Raw genomic sequence first — 19,369 nt, 5'->3', positions numbered from 1 at the left:
TTCTCCGTAGTTCTTTTTCAGTCAATACTAGCCTAATTCTCATTCACATCCCAAACTGCAATGTTCTCTAAAAATTCTAAGACTCGGAAAAGACAAAAAACTACACGAGGTCCCCAAAGCTTTACAGCCGCTGTTGCCATTAAGTGCAGAGGATTCCATGGCGCGAAAGTTTGCAGTCACTCGGTGTGCTTTCCTGGAGAGCGTGAGAAGGAAAGGCATCATTTGGCACTAGCTGAGATAAGATTGATATAAATGCATCGTCCTGTCCCCATGACACGGCAAGCGCAGATAGGAGTCTCAGAAGATTGTAGCAGTAAAAGCAGCAGATTGTCATGAAAGCACTGCTTTAAGCCCCACTTTGATTAACTCCTCTACAGTAACACTGTTTCTAAAAATAGTACAGCTTCCGCTGCTGTCTCTCAGAGGGGAAAGACTTGCCGCGGAGTAGCCTACATGCACAGAAATCTGCGAATTTCTTATTGCCACATGCCACCATTAATGCACCCCCTCTGCTCTTCATTTGGAATGGATCTCCTGTGGATTTCAGACCTTTGCTTCATTTATCCCGCTCTCCATCCTCGCAAAGTGATGAACGCCGCCTGCACAGAGAAAGTTGGGAGTTTGGTTCCTGGTGCTTGAAAAGCCAGGACGCTCTGTGCTTAGGTTGCGCGCGCACACTGTACACACACACGCGCACGCACGCACACACACACACACACAGACACGCACACGCACACACACACGCACACACACACACACACACACACACACACACACACACACACACACACACACAGAGTGTAGAGAATAGATAGATAGATAGATAGATAGATAGATAGATAGATAGATAGATATATAGATAGATAGATATTTATTGATCCCAAAAATGAGAAATTACAGTGTTACAGCAGCAAAATATCAGTCACACAGCACAGAATATACATGAAATACTAGGATACAATATACATGAAAGAATAGGATACAATACACATACATACAATATACATGAAATAATAATAGGATAAAATACAAGAACAAATATTTAAAATATATACAACTTGGAATACAAGAATGAGAGAGAGAGAGAGAGAGAGAGAGAGAGAGAGAGAGCAAGAGAGAGAGCGAGAGAGAGAGAGAGAGAGAGAGAGAGAGAGAGAGAGAGAGAGAGAGAGAGAGAGAGAGTGTGAGGAAGGGACCACTCCTGTCTCCCTGGCTGTAGGGGCAGTGTCAGAACTGACTGCTGTTTGCACGCATGTTACATGCTTCACCTGCTCTGCTCACTCCAGGGGTGAACCAGGACAACCTCAGCACACACATTCACAAGCATACACCCTTTTCTTTGATGCCTTGATTTTCTTTTTTTTTTTTTACTTGACCCTTACTTAACCAGGATGGTCCCTTGAGATATCCTAATAGTTATAACACCCATGATTCGGCCCATACTGCAGTGGTTCTATAAATGACCACAGACTGTCACTGCTGTCAGAACTGTTTTATACATAACTAAGCGTGTGCTACTGTATCTTGTCTCTAAAGCTTTTTGCTTTTGCAATGGAGTCTATTTTGAGTAGAGGCCATCCCTCTCTGCCACCCACACCACTCATCAGATGTTACATTATTCAGTAAAGAGGGTAGGCAGACAGTCTCCAAGCAGTAAGCAGGCACCAGGAAGGGAACCTGGCCAGATGCTCTTTTTGTTACCCATCCCTCGTGCCATTACGCAACATAAACTGTATATTTGGGCAAATAATCATGACAGCTACAAAGGCAGGCGTGTACATTGCATGCAAGCAAACAAGACTGATGCCGTGTTTCCACTGTATGGCACGGCTCTGCTCGACTCGACTCCACTCACCTTTTTGGTACCAGTAACTTTTCTCTTTTCGTTTTCCACTGCAGATAGAACACATGTAGGCAGGATTTTTAGCTGATCGCCTTAGCGACACCATGTGAAACTGTTCTGACATCATCTTACTGAATCTTTTCATCAGCAAACGAACAGAGGAACATCTGGACTTCGTCAATTGTATTGCGCAGTGTACAGCGTAGTGTACGGCGTACGTAGTTTTGCGGGCTGCTGTTTTAAAAAAAAAATCGGGGTCGAATGAATAAAAAAATTTAGGTCGCTATTGACAGAAGCTTTTGCTATTTTTAAAATGACGGGTTTGTGCAGGACTTTCCGTGTCGCATCATTGACGATTCTCTCTGACCAATCAGTGGTCTGCAGCTCAGGTCGCTTGGAACCCAGCTACAAAAAAGATTAATTACCAGGTACTGTCCAAAACCTTTGCTAATGGAAAACCATTAAAGACCGAGTCGAGCTATACCATGCAGTGGAAAAGCGGCATAAGACTCTACATTATCCCTTTGCAAGATGGTCTCTAGTTTGCTTTTGGTTTTGCGCTTTCACTACCTCCACAGCACACATCCATACAATGCTTTCATTGCTGATTTTGCTGGTCTACCTGTAATTTCACAACAATCCATTCAATAGTTGTAAAGACATTTCCATAACAACTAAAATGTCAACCTGCTGGTGAATCTAGAGAGAAAAGGGAATTGTGTTCTGGGACTTTGAATGTCTGCACAAAATTCCATAGCAATCCATCAAGAGTTCTTGAATACCTGGAGCAAACTCCACGACGATCCATCCAATAGTTGTGAAGATATTACACAAACACCTGACAAGCCCACCGATTCAGGGACTTTTGCCAGAGCACGAGGATCAATATTTCACCTCACAGAAAATTGATCATGCAGTCAGGCAGACTACAGATAAGATGTTCTTTGATCTCGGTGTAATTACTCTTAAAATGTGTGCTATCATTTCTGACAATAATAGCGGATGACTTGGCTTTCTCGGGTCGTCTTTCCTCTTTAGTCTCACAGTGAGAGGATCAGATGCACTGAAATCACTTCAATTACCTCATTTTTCCTTCCTCTGATGTATATCTTCTGGTCTTTTATCATCACTGTCAAAATTAACTAACTTTTTTTTTCTGAACAGAGCAATGCTAAGAACAATGGTAATCCATTGTCCAGAGTGACAATAATTAGCGTCCATACATTATCTCATCCAAATGCGTAAATAAACATCTGATAAACCTCACACAAGACCCCCCCCTACCTTCCCCCACACTCACAGCACATCCTCCTCATATTGCACTTAATTCTACCCAGATTGCACATTTCCCATTACTTTGATGCATGTATGTATGTATTGCACAATGCCCAAATGCACAATTGCACAATAGCATATCAAATTAAAAAATATTGCCCCAGTGACCTACCAGATATTGCACATTCTACAACCATAATAGTGAGTACCACAAATATTACCTTTGCTTAAACTCAGCACATTCAAGCCACAACCCTCCCCACCACCCCCCCCACCACCCCACCCACCCACTACACACACACACACACACACACACACACACACACACACACACACACACACACACATCTTATCTCTTATTATTCAGTAGTTTGAATAAAAGCGGTACAAACGAGAATTTATACCTGTTCACCTTGCAGTTTGGTAACCTGTACTTTCTGCCTGACGACATCAGCTGTGTGTGTGTGTGTGTGTGTGTGTGTGTGTGTGTGCGCGCGCATAAGGAGCTAGTCATTATCATGAGGACACCGCAGCCCTGTGAAGCGTAATTAGGCAATACTGCCTCTTTGATTTCAACATGATTGCAGTTAGACTCTTACAAACCTGCAGAAGTGACAGAAGCAGCGAATGGCTTAGACTTCATTAACTTCACTGTACATTGAGAGCTACCGGAACAGGTGTTTAATTGTGTGCTTCCAGTTTATTATTCAGCTTGGTCAGCTGTACAAAGATTAGCACTCTTGTATTTGCTGCTTCACTTATTCATTCAGTTCAAATTTAATACATATTCAAGCTGTATTTCATTTGCTCTCTTCTGTGGCCTTGTTTGATTTTGGCTTAGCATTTGTTCTGTCCCTGTTTACTCAGAGTTCATTGTGGGTTCATCTTTAGCAGCTGTGTGGGGAAAACTTAACAACTGTTTCATATGCGTTTCTTGTCAGTTCACTGAGAGCAAATATGACTTTTCATACATGATAAAATGGGGTTGTACAAGGATGTATTTCTAGCGTAACCCACATGAGCTAATGTTTGCTTAGCCTGGCTCCGCCCTCCTACGTACTTACGCTCAATTTTCATTTCCCTTCAGTACTACGTCTGGGTTTGCGGTGGTTTTCTCCAGCCAAATTGTTGGCGGTCCAATCAGCGAACAGAGGGAGTGGCTGAGAACGATGACGTTGAGGCCGTGCGCTAGAGTTGTAGTTCCGTAATGGTGGCGGAGAAAGATGCTAGCGAAGCCATTCGGTCCGTTGTGGCAACGCTGCCGAATATCCAGAAGTTAAAGCCCGAGCAAGAACAATCTTTGCTGAGATGTGTTGGTGGTCATGATGTTGTGGCCCTCCTCCCCACGGAGTTCGGGAAAAGTTAGATTTTTCAGCTCGCTCCGTTAGTGGTGAAGGAGTTGGCTAATGCTAGCGATGCTCATGCTAAATATAAGCCTTGTTGGTCTCCCCTCTTGTTGCACATGCGCATGACATACGTCACGACCAAATGTTAGCGATTGGTTTTGGCAGATCCAGAGTGGCTCTGGGCAGATCCAATAGTTTTAAACTTCAACAGAGTACTCACCTTCAAGGAAGTTAACACTTGTCAATGGAGAGTGGCCAGACTCTCTGTACAAATGAAATGTACCTACCTTTGCAGAAAAATCCAAATGATTTTTTGTATCAGTTGGCAGATTTCATTTTCAACCCTAACACTTCTTTTCCAACTGGTGTCCTTTTTCTCTGATCCATATATAAAAAGTGCAAGGTTACCCAGCTATTGATGCCCTTACAATGCAAGAGCACAACCGAAATTACAAGAAAGCAGTATGTAGCTTTTTTAGGAGGCTTTCACACATGGAAAAAATAGGATTTTAGCAAAGATACAGTGCTTTCCCCCCCACCGCATTGTTCTTTCGGAGCATTGTGGAGCTTTGTGGACATCTGCTCCGGTGCCGCAGGAAATTCCGCTAGATGCATGTCTTTTTGCCGATGTCTGTTTCTGTCCGCTTTCTTTGTGTTGGAATTTTAAACTCTAGTGGATTTATGAAGACTATGGTTAACTGCTCCCTTAGGTCTCTGCAGGGTAAATCTAGACAGCTAGCTAGACTATCTGTCCAATATGAGTTTTCTCTCGCACAACTAAAACTTTTGAACGTACGCATGTTCCACCAAAACAAGTTCCTTCCCGAGGCTATTTTGCGGAGCTTAGCACCACCCATGACGACTGTGATTGGTTTTAAAGAAATGGCAATAAACCAGGGAATGTTTTTCTCCCATCCCAGAATGCAGTGTGGACTCGCCAGACCCTCCTGCACAGCGCCGTGAAGAATGGTCTGGCAATGCGAGACTATCCGCCTACCGTTCTTCTGCATTTGGGGCCTTTCTCTTCTTAACTGTGGCAACTTATATGAAGGGAGATATAGTGCTCCCTTTTATTCCCACCAATTAATTTTATATGGTTGGCCTATTCATTATATGATTCACTGCTGGTTTGAATGATACTTTAACCATTTCCTGGAAATATGACTTAAATCTGAAGTTCTAGATTAGAAACTAGTTGAATCCATAATTAAACGTCAATGGAGATGGCTTTGATGTTGTATTGCTGCCAGTTGATCTGCCAATGGCATACAGTAGTGTGCTGTATTTCTATGTTACAGTCTCAGGTGGCCACACTTCCGACTTATACCTGAATTAATAATGCCAACATCAAATGGCATGGAATGGAGGAAAAGCCACGCCCTCTATAAGGCACTTGTAAAGTTGACTGTGACTGCTGCTCATTTATCGTTGTCTGTATGTACAGTGTGTGTCTACAAGGCTGTCGCAATAATTCTTCAGCAGTTGCAGTGAAGTGGGTCACATCTTCACCTATGGCATGTCACAGCAGTTTAGCTTAGCTTATCTTAGCTTAGTTTAAAGACGGGTCTAGCTATCAAATCTACCAGCACCTCAAAATCTCAGTAACTAATACATTATATGTCATTTCTTTCATGCACATGACCAGGAGCAGTAACTTTTTGAAGTCTTAACTTAAGGTCACTGTGAGGTTGCCAGGCAACCAGTAGAGACTTAAGTAAGTAAGTTACTAAGCACTACTTGTTTTCACAGTTCAGTTTGTGTATGAATTAAACAAACTACTAGCAGAAGGACAAAACTGTTAATTAGGTTCCTTTTGGTGGTTTTGAAGTGGAGCAAAACCAAGACAAACACATTTGCACGCACACACGCGCACGCACACGCACACACACACACACACACACACACACACACACACACACACACACACACACACACACACCAGCCATACATTAAAGTGTCTACATGTCTTTGTATCCAGTCAATGTCCGACCTCAGGCAGTGGGCTCACAGTCTGACGGGTACCCAGGTGGATCATTGGCCCTAGTGAGGCAGGTGGGACGTCATTACTGTTAGTCATCAGTGTGTTATTTTTTCATCATGAGGTCCGAAAACTCATCTGTTGCTGATAGCGTTCTTTAAACAATTCAATCTCTTTGCAACAGCAGCCTTATTTCCCCTCAAACACACTGATAAGACACAAAACAACAGCAGACCTGAAACTGTAGCTTCCATTTTATCATCTTATACCAGCACCTCGTCTGCAGTGTTTAAAGTGACTATATGTAACTTTTAAATGTTTCTGAAACTGTGTAATTCTTCATCTGATGATCAAAAGTGACTTGTAACAGCACACGAGACTAACAGTGAAAAGAATGCTATTTTTATATAGTTTTTATTAATGCCTTTGCCCGGGTCCGATTTTTCCCCGCAAAGTCACAAAATGATTTACGACAGGTAGACGGCGCTACAGTCACACATTCTGACAGGTCACAGATTTCGGCTGAACACCGCAAAAGCCTATGTTAGTGAGTATGCAGGTAAAAGGTAGCAGGAGATTTAGGCCGAATTGCATTTTAATTTTATTTTAGAAATTATCTGCTGTAGTTATGGCTGATACTGGGACAGGGCCATCACAGAAAAAAAGGAAATAAAACGAAGAACAACTGAAAGCTAAAAGGGAAAGTGAAAGGCAACAGGCGAAATCCGAGTCACACTCAGTCGGGCTTTCAACAAAAGGAGACAATTACGGGATTGTAAATGATTCAAAACCGTACCAGAATTGGCCCTCAGGTATGTAATATGTCTTTTTCATTTATCAGAAAACTTCAGATTGTGCGATGTGGTTGTACGCCAGTAGCCAACATTAAATTACATCCTCCTTCCATTTAGCGCAGATGTGTTATTCCTTTTAGTCGGTGTTTGTGTTGGCCTACTCTTTTCATTTACCTTGTCCCCCTGTACTTGGGTAAAGTGTCCTTGGGTTTGATTAAATGCGCTTTCAGAATCGAAGTTATTATTATGTTTGTTGCTACAACAATCTCTTAATGCTTTGGCTCGTGACACAGTGACAGTGATAACATTACCCGGTTTATCTCACGAGACATTCAAAGTAGGCTAAGTTACCGTATGCAACACCTGAAATGCGACGATGCATCTGTCACGTATTCTCTTATTGTAAATGAATGATTTTCTGTCTGAGCAAAACATTCATCGCAACAATATGACCTCCCGGTAACGCTAACTCGGTAATACAGTGCGTAATACAGCACCGTAAAGAAAAGAGCTTTACGACAGCAGGTGTGGTAAAAACACTACCGCCTTTGTCCAAAGGGGCCGCTAGAATCAACAAAAACTGAAAGTTACATAAAGCCAATTTAAGGTCAGTTATGGAAATACTGTACTTGTTAGAACAAAAACAGAATATTACAGCTAAATTCTGTTGCTGGTTTTAGCATGGTGGCTGTGTTGTTTGGCACTTTTTTGTTCTGCGTTGATTAGACCTCAGTGTAATGAAATGATGCAGAGGATGTAGCTGTCATTCACGCCTACTGCAATAAAGTGTACGTGATGAGATGAGTGACAGATCAAAGGCTGACTAGGAACCTTATTAAGCTCTTTCTGTGTGTTGCGGTTAAATGTTGCCTGATTGTGTGAGGTTGTTTTTTAGCTGGTTTGTCACATGCCCTGCAGTCACGGATTGGTGACAGTGATTGGCTTCTGATGATAAATGGTGTTTACACTGGCATTTAAATGAGTTGTGGTGATGTTTGAGGTTTGCAGCAGCTGATGTACATTGCATTGTCTTAAAAGAATACTTAAGTTGGAAATGGAAATTAATGAAGCTGTGTGTAGTTATTATATAAGGTACTAATGGAAGTTAGATAACAGTAATGCAACCTCCAGAATAACTCTCACACAACAAGTCAGAGAACAAATCAATGTCAGGAACCATAAGAGAGTGGTACCCACATCAATCTATACATAATTCATCGATCACGGCTCGAGGCATTGTGATATGAGCAGCATCCCGGTGCATTTTTATACTGCTGAGATAAAAAAAAAAAAAAAAAAACTTGGTAAATTACATGTATCATACTTTGACAGACTTTTGCTCACATTAGAAGTGTTGTTTCAAAGACAAAGCCTTGGGTTTTTCAAGTCATTATCAGCTGCTCTGCGGAGCACTCTGTGGGTTACGTCTCTGCATTGGAAATGGATCAAATGGAGCTGGCTGAATTCATTGACAGTCGCGTGTGTTTTGACTTTGATGAGGCAAGGTGGTAGTTTCACATGAGAGTGACAGGAAATTCGGGCACGTAGGCAGGTCAAGGCAACGTTAATTTATATAGCACATTTCAGCAACAAGGCAATTAAAAATGCTTTACATAAAACATTAAAAGAGACGTTTAAAGAGAAAATAAAATAAAAAACAAGCTAAAATTGAATAAGACAGGTATAAAATACAAGAATGAAAGTGACAGTGCAGTGTGAGAAATGAACAATTACTGTACTTGATAATAGAAGGCCGTGTCAGTCCATGTTCACACGCCAGTACACAACTACTTTTCACCACACACACACACACACAAACGGCTTTCGTCATTCCAGTTTCTTTTTAATATCCTTTGTTGTTTCCTGTTTGATAAGACTGATACATACTGTATGTGGCAGGTTCTTTGTTCCATGTGGCTCTGAAAGATTAAACAAACCTGCTGACTGACAATGTGGGAAAATACTAAAATAAACTATAAACTATAAACTATTAAAATATTAGTTAATGCAGAGACAGTTATTATTGTGTAACAATGCTAGTAATAATACAGCATTGTTTCTCTTTTGATGCTTTAACTTTGTTGTCGACCTGAAGTGAAGATGAAGACGGGAGGTACAGTAGGCAGATGGAAACATACACACACACACACAATCCTACTGTATATACCGTAAACCAGTGTTGTAGTAAAGTCACCAACTGTCAAGTCTCCAGTCTCCAAGTCACAAAAGAAGAGTCAGAGTCAAGTCCATGTCCAGTTACCGTTACCTGAGTTCGAGTCCGAGTCGAGTCACGAGTCCAGAGAATCGTGACTCGAGTCAGACTTGAGTCCGAGTCCAGGATTCAAGTCCAAGTCATCATTGCGTGAGTCCAAGTCGGGTCACGAGTCCAGGGAATAGCGACACAAGTCGGACTGGAGTACTCACTGCCGTAAACACATGCAGACATTTGGATTTGTGCTATTATTGTAGAGATTAAACACCTATGACTACTGAGGGCCAGATGTACTAATGTTTTTGTGCCCACTTCAGGCGTATTTGTTTCGCAACGTGGCGAGGTATGTACAAACTGGCCGCACTGAAGTAAAAGCGCAGACTGCCTGTCGTGGGAACTGAAAATGGCAAATTGCACTTTTCTGTGTCATGCATATGCCGGGAGCGTCAAGGGGAAAGTGGGAGTTTCCCATAAAGAGATGGGAGGGGAAGCGCAAAGTGCGCCTCATTATGTATTCCGTAATTATGTACAAAAACCGCCCGAAAAAGCGCACCTCTATTTTGTGGTGAAAATTTTACGCCTCTTAAAAGCAGGTGTAAACCTGGAAGCGGGTTTCCTCGCGTATGCCTCTGGGTGAAATGGCAGCAGTAATCCGAGCAAGACGAAGACATAGGCCAAGGAGACGAGCTGAAAAGATTTTTGCCACAAGGATCACACTTTTTCAGTTGAGTGAACATGAAATCATTAAAGGGATACTTCACTGATTAGCATTAAGCTTTGTATCAGTAGAAACCCGTTAGTATTTTCGAATGACTGTTCTTCCCTCCCTCATGTCCCCCTGAGACTAGATTTGTCTGTATTGTGGGTCTGGACATTTTTTTTTTTGCTTCATCGGAGGCATTTTTGCCCAGAGGCTATAGACTGTAGCTAGTTCCGCATGTTTTCAACCCGCCCATAGGGGGTGTATTAATGAATGAAGAATATGCAGGAAACTTTATTACAGACAGAGACCAGCACCTCAGCCTGCGGTGTTGCTTGATGCCGCTAGCCAGGTAAGGGGACATCTAAAGCGGTGTGTGTGAAAGCGGAAACACGGACCGAGGGCAGGAGTTCGAGCTAGGTGGAAAGCTAACGCTAGCCAGCCACCTGTCCCATCCATCCTGCTTGCAAGTGTCCGCTCATTAGACAACAAACTGGACTACATCCAACTTCAACGAAACTCCCAACGCGAGTTCAGAGACTGCCGTGTTTTTGTTTTGTGGAAACATGGCTGAACAACAGTGTAACGGATCCAGCTACCAGGCCTGCTAGCCTTCCGAGCAGATGCTGTTCTGTCGGGTAAGACTCGTGGAGGTGGGCTGTGTTAACATGGACACGGACTGGTGCCGAAATGGGGTGCTTTTATCCAACTACTGCTAACCGCTGGTGGAGTTTTTGACTGTTAAATGCCGACCATTCTACATTACACGCAAATTCACAGCTGTGTTTATACTTGGTATTTATTAGGGGTGGTACGGTTCACAAAACCCACGGTTCGGTTCGTATCACGGTTTTAGGGTCACGGTTTTTCGGTTCTGTACGGTTCTTGTTATTTTTTCACTCCAGAAATATACTTCAGCATATGATATATAGCTTAATTATCCACAACGTAGGATACAGTATTAAATAATTATATAGTTATACCATGTAATCATGCACAAACTGAATTTGACTTGACTTTAAGCACATTATTGGGACCATCTCTGAGGAAAGCTAGGTGAGATTTTGATACAGCAAGAGGGAAGACATTGATGATTTCCTAATGCTTTTCATTTATTTGGCAAAAAAAGGAGAATGTGTATTGCCATCTACAGGAACTTATGTGCCTTTTTAGCACATGAAGATTGAAATATTACAGAATATCAATTGAAATGCATTTATCAAATACCAACTTCAGTGTAGCTCTTACAAAAATGTATCCTTTAAAAGAAAAAGAGAAGAACTCTTAAAGCTCCGTCTTTTGAATAAGTCAGAATACGTTAAACATAAAAACAGTTTACATTGTTAGTTAATTTCCTATCCTGGCCATGCGGTTTGATAAAGTACTTAGTGGACTTATAATTGCACTTACAATAACGAGCGTAGCTGTCAGGTCCTCCTGTATACGTCTCATCTCCGTTTTTTCCTGCATCCACCATGTGTGTTTGTGTGTGCGTTTGTGTGTGTGTTTATATGTGTGCGTGCGCGTCAGTCGCGGGGAGAACTGAGCAGCCCCGCCCGCTGCAGAGACCCGACAGGATCTAAACTGCAGCCGCTTCAGCAAATTCAGAGTGAAAAAAACGTTATAGTACATTGATGTTAAAATGTTTACAGGTTGGCAGGACGATCTGAAATGTTTTGCACGGTCTTTAGCTGTACGTTTTGTTGGTAACTTGTCCGCACCTCTTCTTTCGCGCGAAAGGGAAACACACTGTCTGAGGTCACATACGGGCACCTGACGGGCACGAGGCTACATTGCGCACGCGTCGCACCATGCGGCACACACACACTCCGAACCGAGACAAGCGGACCGAGCGGTTCGGATGTTTTTTCATGAACCGTACCACCCCTAGTATTTACATCACACCAAGCGCTAATGCTACCAATGCGTTAGCTGAACTTTACGTAGCCTATAATGTGTGTGCACTAAATGTAGCCTGTTTCATATGTCGTTGTTATATAATGTTGTTTTTATATGTTTTAAATGTGTCACAGCCACGGTGAAATGTTTCGTGTATATGGTTGAAATGACAATAAAACACATTTGAGTTGACTTGACTGCCTTACTGTCTATGTCCGTAACCGGTAGACCGGGAGTGGACTCGTAGGGAAGCGAAGCAAGTACATTCTGGGAGTTGTTGTCTTTCATCCACATGAACCAAAAATACATTTTCTAGCTTTTCTTGGTCTAGAAGGCACCAACTTCGAAAGTTTTTCACATTTCTACTGCATAAATGACCCAATTATAAATATAAAATATTCATTTTTCCAGTGGTGAAATATCCCTTTAAGCGTTAGAGATTAAGCAATATAACAGTTACTGGAAGAAATCAAAGATGACATTGAATCTCAGACTCAGCGTTCCCATTCCATTCCAGCAGTTGTTAAACTCCTCGCTACATTACAAATATTGGCATCAGGATCATTTCAAACAGTCGTGGCATCAGCAGTGGGAATATCGCAGTCTGCACTCAGCCGTATCATAGCACAAGTACTTAACGCTTTGCTACAGCGCAATTTACGGTATAGTGGGCGGAGAAAGGCGCTGACTACCCGATGAACTGCAGGTTTGGTAAATACGACGTATGCTTAAGTATCACAGCGTGCGCTTTCTGTGGGTTGACCATGGCGCTGATAACGCTACATTCGCAAATGTACGTACATCTGGCCCTGAGACTCAGACCAAAGTTTAGGCCCAGACCTGTTTCTTGTCTTTGTGCTTAGCTAGGCCTCATCATGGGCTATTTCTTGAAAGCACAGATATGAAATTGGTTTTCATTTTTTCATTTAGATAAGCCAATTTCCTGTGTTGCTTTTGCTGCAATTTAATGGCCAGCAACTGTCAATAGCTAATTAGATTGAAAAAGTAATTGCATTGCTTTGCTTATTACTCAATAAAAAAAGTCATCTGTCAGATTAGATTACTTTAAATTACTCTGCCAAACGTGCCTCTAAACCATTCCAAGGCCTTCCTATGTTTGCATGTATACTGACAATCAAGTAGCTTAAAGTTAGCCCTGGGGACAACTCAGAGACTAAGAGGAGGAATAAGTAAAAAAATCCTGGGATTAGCAATTGCATAAACACAGAATTTCACATTGTTTTGTGCATTTCAATGCACTGTGTAATAACTATTTTCCCTCACAATCTGATAATATCTACATTACAAGAACTTTCTCCTTCAAGTACGAGTGCAAACCTTTTCACAGACTTGTAGACTGCAGCTGTTGTGTCTGTGCTGACTAACTGTGTGGTTTAGTGGGGGAGACATTTAAAATAGATACATCAGACATTGCAATATGAGATTTAGTCTGTGTACTCCCACCACAGAAGATATGCAAGAACCTGATACTGATACTTTTAAAAATAAAACAAAATTCTCCCAGAAATAGATGCTCAAAAGGCTGAGTCACTCCGAGTAAAACTGCAGTAGTCATTGTTTCGGTCTTACCCACAACCACACACTGTGAGGAATTAAGGACATGCTGAGCGATGAGGTGAGTGATGTAACAGCCACGTAGGAGGGCGTTAGGGGCATGACCTACATCGTTTGGTCTAGAAACCAACAGCTTCAGGGTATTTTGAGGGAGGGAGGATTTTCATGTGGCATCCTGAGGCAGTGACAAGAAGATACAGGTGTCTCATGCTATTTTTAATCAGCTGCTGACTAAAATCGTAAACACTAAACTGTCCTTTGTCGTTTAAGTGTCAGTCATTGTAGGTTATTTGGCACATAATTGACGTGTTTCGCAAGCAAAGAAAAGGAAATTGAAAACAGAGCCTAAAGACCTAAAGATGAAATATACTGTGATGTGAGAAAAAGAAATCCAAGGCACTCACTTCAAAATTACTTAAACAGCCTTTATTTTACTGGCTATTTCATGATAGAAAATTTAAAAGACATTGGGAGAAGCAACCCACGCGTTCTGACAGCATTCTTCTGTGATGTGACTTCTGACTGTGAGACTATATCTAGTCTTGGCAGTTTTGTATGCATTTCTTAAGAATATGTGCTTGTGAGAGAGGTAAATAAAATCCACAAAGCAGAGTTCATGGTAAACACAGGATTAGGGAGACTAGAGTACGACACATAGTTGGTATCAAAATGTTGCCAGGGAACAGAGGGTTAAATATTTGTGCCTTGGTGCATTTTTTTTGTTGCAATTAGTCTTGCTCTCTTTCTTCCTCTCTCCTGTTTTCTTCTCTCCCACAAGTTCCTGCAGTTGTGTCACTACGGAATCCTTTTTGTGCCTTCAATTCCAAGCAAAACTTCTCAAGTATCAAACAAAAATTACTAACTCAAGCAAAAAATGTGTCACCTCAAAAGTTAAAACTCAAAACTTGCAAACAAAACATTTGTGTAGTCGTAAACTATTGGTATTTTATTCGTTTGATAATATGTCCTTTTGTTTACAGTTATCTCTGCTTCTTTCTCAATGATCAGTCTTTTGCTCTCTCTATCACGTTTGCGGTTGTGCTCCCAGCTTTCTCGTTTGTGCTTCCAAACTCTTTGTTTCGCAATTCTGGCACAAACCTCTCACGTGGGTGGGTCTTACAGGGGTGCGTCCCCATTGGCTAATGAGCTTTTGGAGTACGTTTGAGTGACAGCTCAGTGCCTGCCTGCTCTGACGTTTCAGTGCAGCTAACGTTAGAGACTTTGGAGGACACACAAACCAGTCTACAAAGCGGATTCCTACAAGATTGATAAAGTGTAAGTATTGATTATATATTGTCTGTGATCTACGTTGCAAGCATGGTTAGATAAGGGTGACCAGACGTCCCGGTTTGACCGGGATAGTCCCGATTTTCAGTTGCATGTCCCGAGTCCCAACAAAAGCCTGTCGGGACGCTAAAATGTCCCAGTTTACACCAACCACTATGAAATTGTCCCGGTTGTCAGCGATTACATAGCCGACATGGTCTTATTATAGCACGATCATTAACTAAACCCATGTAGAAAGACTAATAAAGCGTCCAGCGTATGATTTTAACAATGTGTGTGTGTGTGTGTGTGTGTGTGTGTCAGTCAGTCGTAGCGGTCTGCGTCTGCATAATATGTGCAGCCAGCGTTACAATGTATAGTTGTAAACATTGTTGCAATGCCTCTTCTTATCTGTGTCGTTTTAACCGTAGACAGTGAAAGGGTTTTAACCGGGCACAAATGCTCCCGTTGAGCGGATCTTTTCGCTCATGAACAACACATGGACTGACTAGAGGAACCGCATGACCATTACCACGTTAAAGGCGCTACTCATCACACGGGCCAATTTTGCTGACACCTGTGCACAATTTCACAGTAGGCTTTCAGCCAACAAATTGATTCTTGAGCAAATTCACTCCTCTAACAAATATACAGAATTAATGTTTCCAAAAGGGAAGCTATCTGCTCTATCAAATGAGATTACATTTGTGTATGTGTGTTGTTGGTTAAAATAACACTGGTAACACTTTACGGTAAGGGTACATGAATTATCATGAATTCATGCATGAATTAATTGATGTATGTATTATTATGCATTATGTAATTAATGATTTATGTGTTACTACATTCCTTAATATCCCATGAAAAGGAATTGATGTGTCTGTCATTCGTGACCTCATACATGAACAACACAACTAAAGCATTAGGTACGTGGGCACATCATTAGGAATTATGATTTATTAAGCATGATCATGATTATTTATTTTTCTGCAAAAAAATGTGGTCATCACTGCGTAAATTCTGATTTGAACACAACTTGTGCATAATGATGTACCCACCTTACCTAATGCTTTAGTTGACGTGTTGTTCATGCATGAGGTCATGAATGAGAGGCTATGAACTCATGTCAATTCCTGATGATTCATAAGACAAAAAGGAATGAAGTAATGCACAAATCATGAATTAATTCATGCATGAATTCATAATTCATAATGTACCCTTACCGTAAAGTGTTACCATAACTGTGGCAGCAGTTCCACATAATTTGTTTAGTGCCATGCAATGAAAAATACCTTCAGAAAAAAGTTCAGTGGGTGCATTTTCCAAAAGAATGCTTTAATTCTGAAAAATAAAGTTGGTCCCACACAAAACTCACTCAATATCTTTTAATATTATTTCTTAGATATGTAGGCTACATACCAAGAAAATTCATGAATATTAACTGAGATATCCCATTATGTTGTGAGCAGTAGGCCTACGTGTGCTGTTTTATTATTAAAAATGATGTCTAATCTGTCTGTGTCTATGTCTGACCTGGGCTGGCACACGTTTACGTTAAAAAGCGTGTGCGTGCACGAGCACTGTGGTCACGCACAAAGTGTCCCGGTTTTAGTTCCGGGAAATCTGGTCACCCTAGGTTAGATGTTTGTTGTTGTGTTAAGTTACTAATTAGTAAAGCTGTGTAAGTTAGCATTTGACGTTAGCAGTTAGCTAACGTTATCTAAAACAATTGCTAGCCAAGCCAAGTAACATTGGCTTACTGTAGCTATATTACTGAGCTAATTTGCCATGGGAATCATGTAGGCTTAGTGAGGCCTTACTCAATGTCGCTGTATTAATTATCATCTTCTCTCTGTAGAACAATGAAACACTGTGGGACCTGCAGGACCCGAGCAGAGCTACCATGCTGTCCCAGGTAGGTCTGTGACGTAGCTATATGGTCTATTATGACAAATTATTATCCAGCCAACTACAAATTGTTGTGGTTGATATTGGTCTGATAATATAAAATGCTAGGGTATTGGTTAAATTGTACAATGTAGAAGCTGTGAATATAATGTCTTCTATCTACAGGTTGACATATACATTAGATGATGTTCCATCTGTACATAGTTTCTTCTTTTATTGTATTGCTGCAAGATGGCAGATAACTGACATATTTTTGTATATTGTAACGATGTAAACAATATTTAGAATGAATGCATGTTGTAACTACTGTCCAAACTATGCACTGTTACTAACACGCCAGGCCCTTGATAAATGCTTTTCTTATTGATCATTGTTTGATGGGATGTGCATGGCTGATGAAGCTCGGGTCCTGGTGGCTGCCCTGAACCACCTTGACTTGTTTACCCAAAGGAAAAGCAGATGGATCATTTGAGTAAGTTCAACATGAAGCCATATTGTACTTTACACATGTAGTCAACACAGAGGTAGGAATCTAGAAAGTGTGATCAATAATATTACAGAAAATAGTGTTCCAGTAGTGATTATGAAAGCTAGAAAAATTTTCCTAGAGTGCAATGGCTTTATTATTTCCTATTATTATTATTTTTTTTTACTATTGAGCTAAATTCAAACACTTATCTAATAAGGTACTTCAAGCTTTACAATAAGAAGTCAAGGAAGGAAGTGAAGGACTACAGCCACATCCCAGCCCTCCAAAGAGCTGTCCTGCAGAAAAGGCTGTCGTCCGGACTGGAGCGGTGAGCCATCAGTGAGCTCAGGAGACCAGATGATCCCAGGCGTCTAGGAGTTGTGTGCAATATTCCTGCACCACCCTCCGAAGTGTTGTTACAGACACAAGGCAGCAAAGAAATACAGCTTGCCCTAAGTGAAACAGAATTTGTAAAATATATACATAACAATTACTTAGTATGTTTGTGTATTGTTTGTGATAAAAACTGATCCTGATCTTGTGATGTACTGCAAATGACTGACACTGAGTTCCAGCTTCTTTTACCAGAGCTTCTACCAACGGGGCACCAGTAAAATATGTTCAAATATCCATTATGTAGATATGATTTGTAAAAAAGTTTTATTTTGGACTAAAAATAAAGCATTATAATAGTCTCAACCTTATTTCCTGTATTATATAATGAACCAAACAGACAAGGGTGAATGTAAAAATGTGTATGAATAAATTATGTGCATTTTAAAATATAATTACAGTAAAACAATGTACACAAATTAAATTACAGGACAGTATACTGTAGTAGAATATATTGACATACAATGGACTTAGAAACTGAATTACCAAAAGATTCCACTGCATGCTGTGAAATTAATTGTTGTTAAAAGTAACTCCTTTACAGTGGGTAACATTGATAGTAATGAAGATGTGACTGTTTTTCCTCAAGAAATATATGATGCAATTATGATGCTAAAAGATAATAAGGCATGTGGTATGGATAAGATATCTGCGGAGCATTTACAACTTGCGAGTAGAAAACTCTGTCCCCTAATTGCTATTTGTTTTACTGGGATGTTAGCCCATGGTCCATTTTACCTGATTCTACTTTATCTGTCGCATTAGTGCCTATCATCAAAGACAAAGCTGGCAAAATTAACAGCTTGGATAATTACCGGCCTGTAGCTCTGGCCAGTATTTTATCAAAGATCTTGGAGAGGATTAAACTGAATAGGCTGGAACAGTTTGTCCTGACCTCTGACAACCAATTTGGCTTCAAAACTAAACATGGCACGGATATGTGTATTTTTGCTTTAAAGGAGGTCCTAGATTTGTATAACAGACATGATTCCACAATTGTTATGTGTTTTATTGATGCCTCTAAAGCCTTTGATCGTGTAAATCATGAGAAGCTATTTACAAATTGCACAACAGAGGGGTTCCCAAATATCTAGTGAGAATCTTGGCTTTTTGGTATGCTCATCAGTCAATGTATGTGAAATGGGGTAACTATGTCTGCCCCATTCAATGTAAGCAATGGAGTTAGGTAGGGAAACATTTTATCTCCCTTTCTTTTTTAATATTTATATGGATGATCTATCAAAGTTGCTAAACAACTGTGGCAGATGATCTGGTGATTCTTTGTCCATATAGTGCTGGCCTTCAACAGTTATTAAGGGTCTGCTCTTAATATGGCTCAGACTTTGACATTAAGTACAATTCTAAGAAGAGTAATATGATTGCTGGAAGCAGGGAGGACAATAAACGGTCATTTCCTGCTTTCTCTCTGTCTGGTACTGTCCTTAAAGTGTGTGATGAGGTCAAATACTTAGGGCATTATATAACTGATGACCTGTCTGATGATAGGGACATTCATAGACAGTACTGTATGATGTACGCACAAGCTAATATGCTGAATCACAAATTTAGTATGTGTTCATTGTCTGTGAAGACCACACTTTTTTAAAGCTTTTTGCACCCCAATGTATACTGCCCACTTGTGGCAGCGCTATAAAAAAAAAAACAGTATTCAGAAACTCAATGTGGCATATAATGATGGCATGAGGCTGCT

At 40.8% G+C, this 19,369-nt stretch overlaps 1 long non-coding RNA gene across 1 annotated transcript; it reads left to right on the top strand.

The window, feature by feature from the left end:
* Positions 1-14,816: 14,816 nt before the first annotated feature.
* LOC144521586 (uncharacterized) lies at positions 14,817-17,958 on the top strand. Its single transcript, XR_013502341.1, has 4 exons — positions 14,817-14,897; positions 16,747-16,803; positions 17,198-17,268; positions 17,483-17,958. It is a non-coding gene; the product is annotated as an uncharacterized LOC144521586 (long non-coding RNA).
* The last annotated feature ends 1,411 nt before the right edge of the window (positions 17,959-19,369 follow it).

Source organism: Sander vitreus, chromosome 8 (assembly GCF_031162955.1).
Source record: "Sander vitreus isolate 19-12246 chromosome 8, sanVit1, whole genome shotgun sequence".
NCBI lineage: Eukaryota > Metazoa > Chordata > Actinopteri > Perciformes > Percidae > Sander > Sander vitreus.
This window is presented reverse-complemented; position numbering and strand designations above follow the sequence as displayed.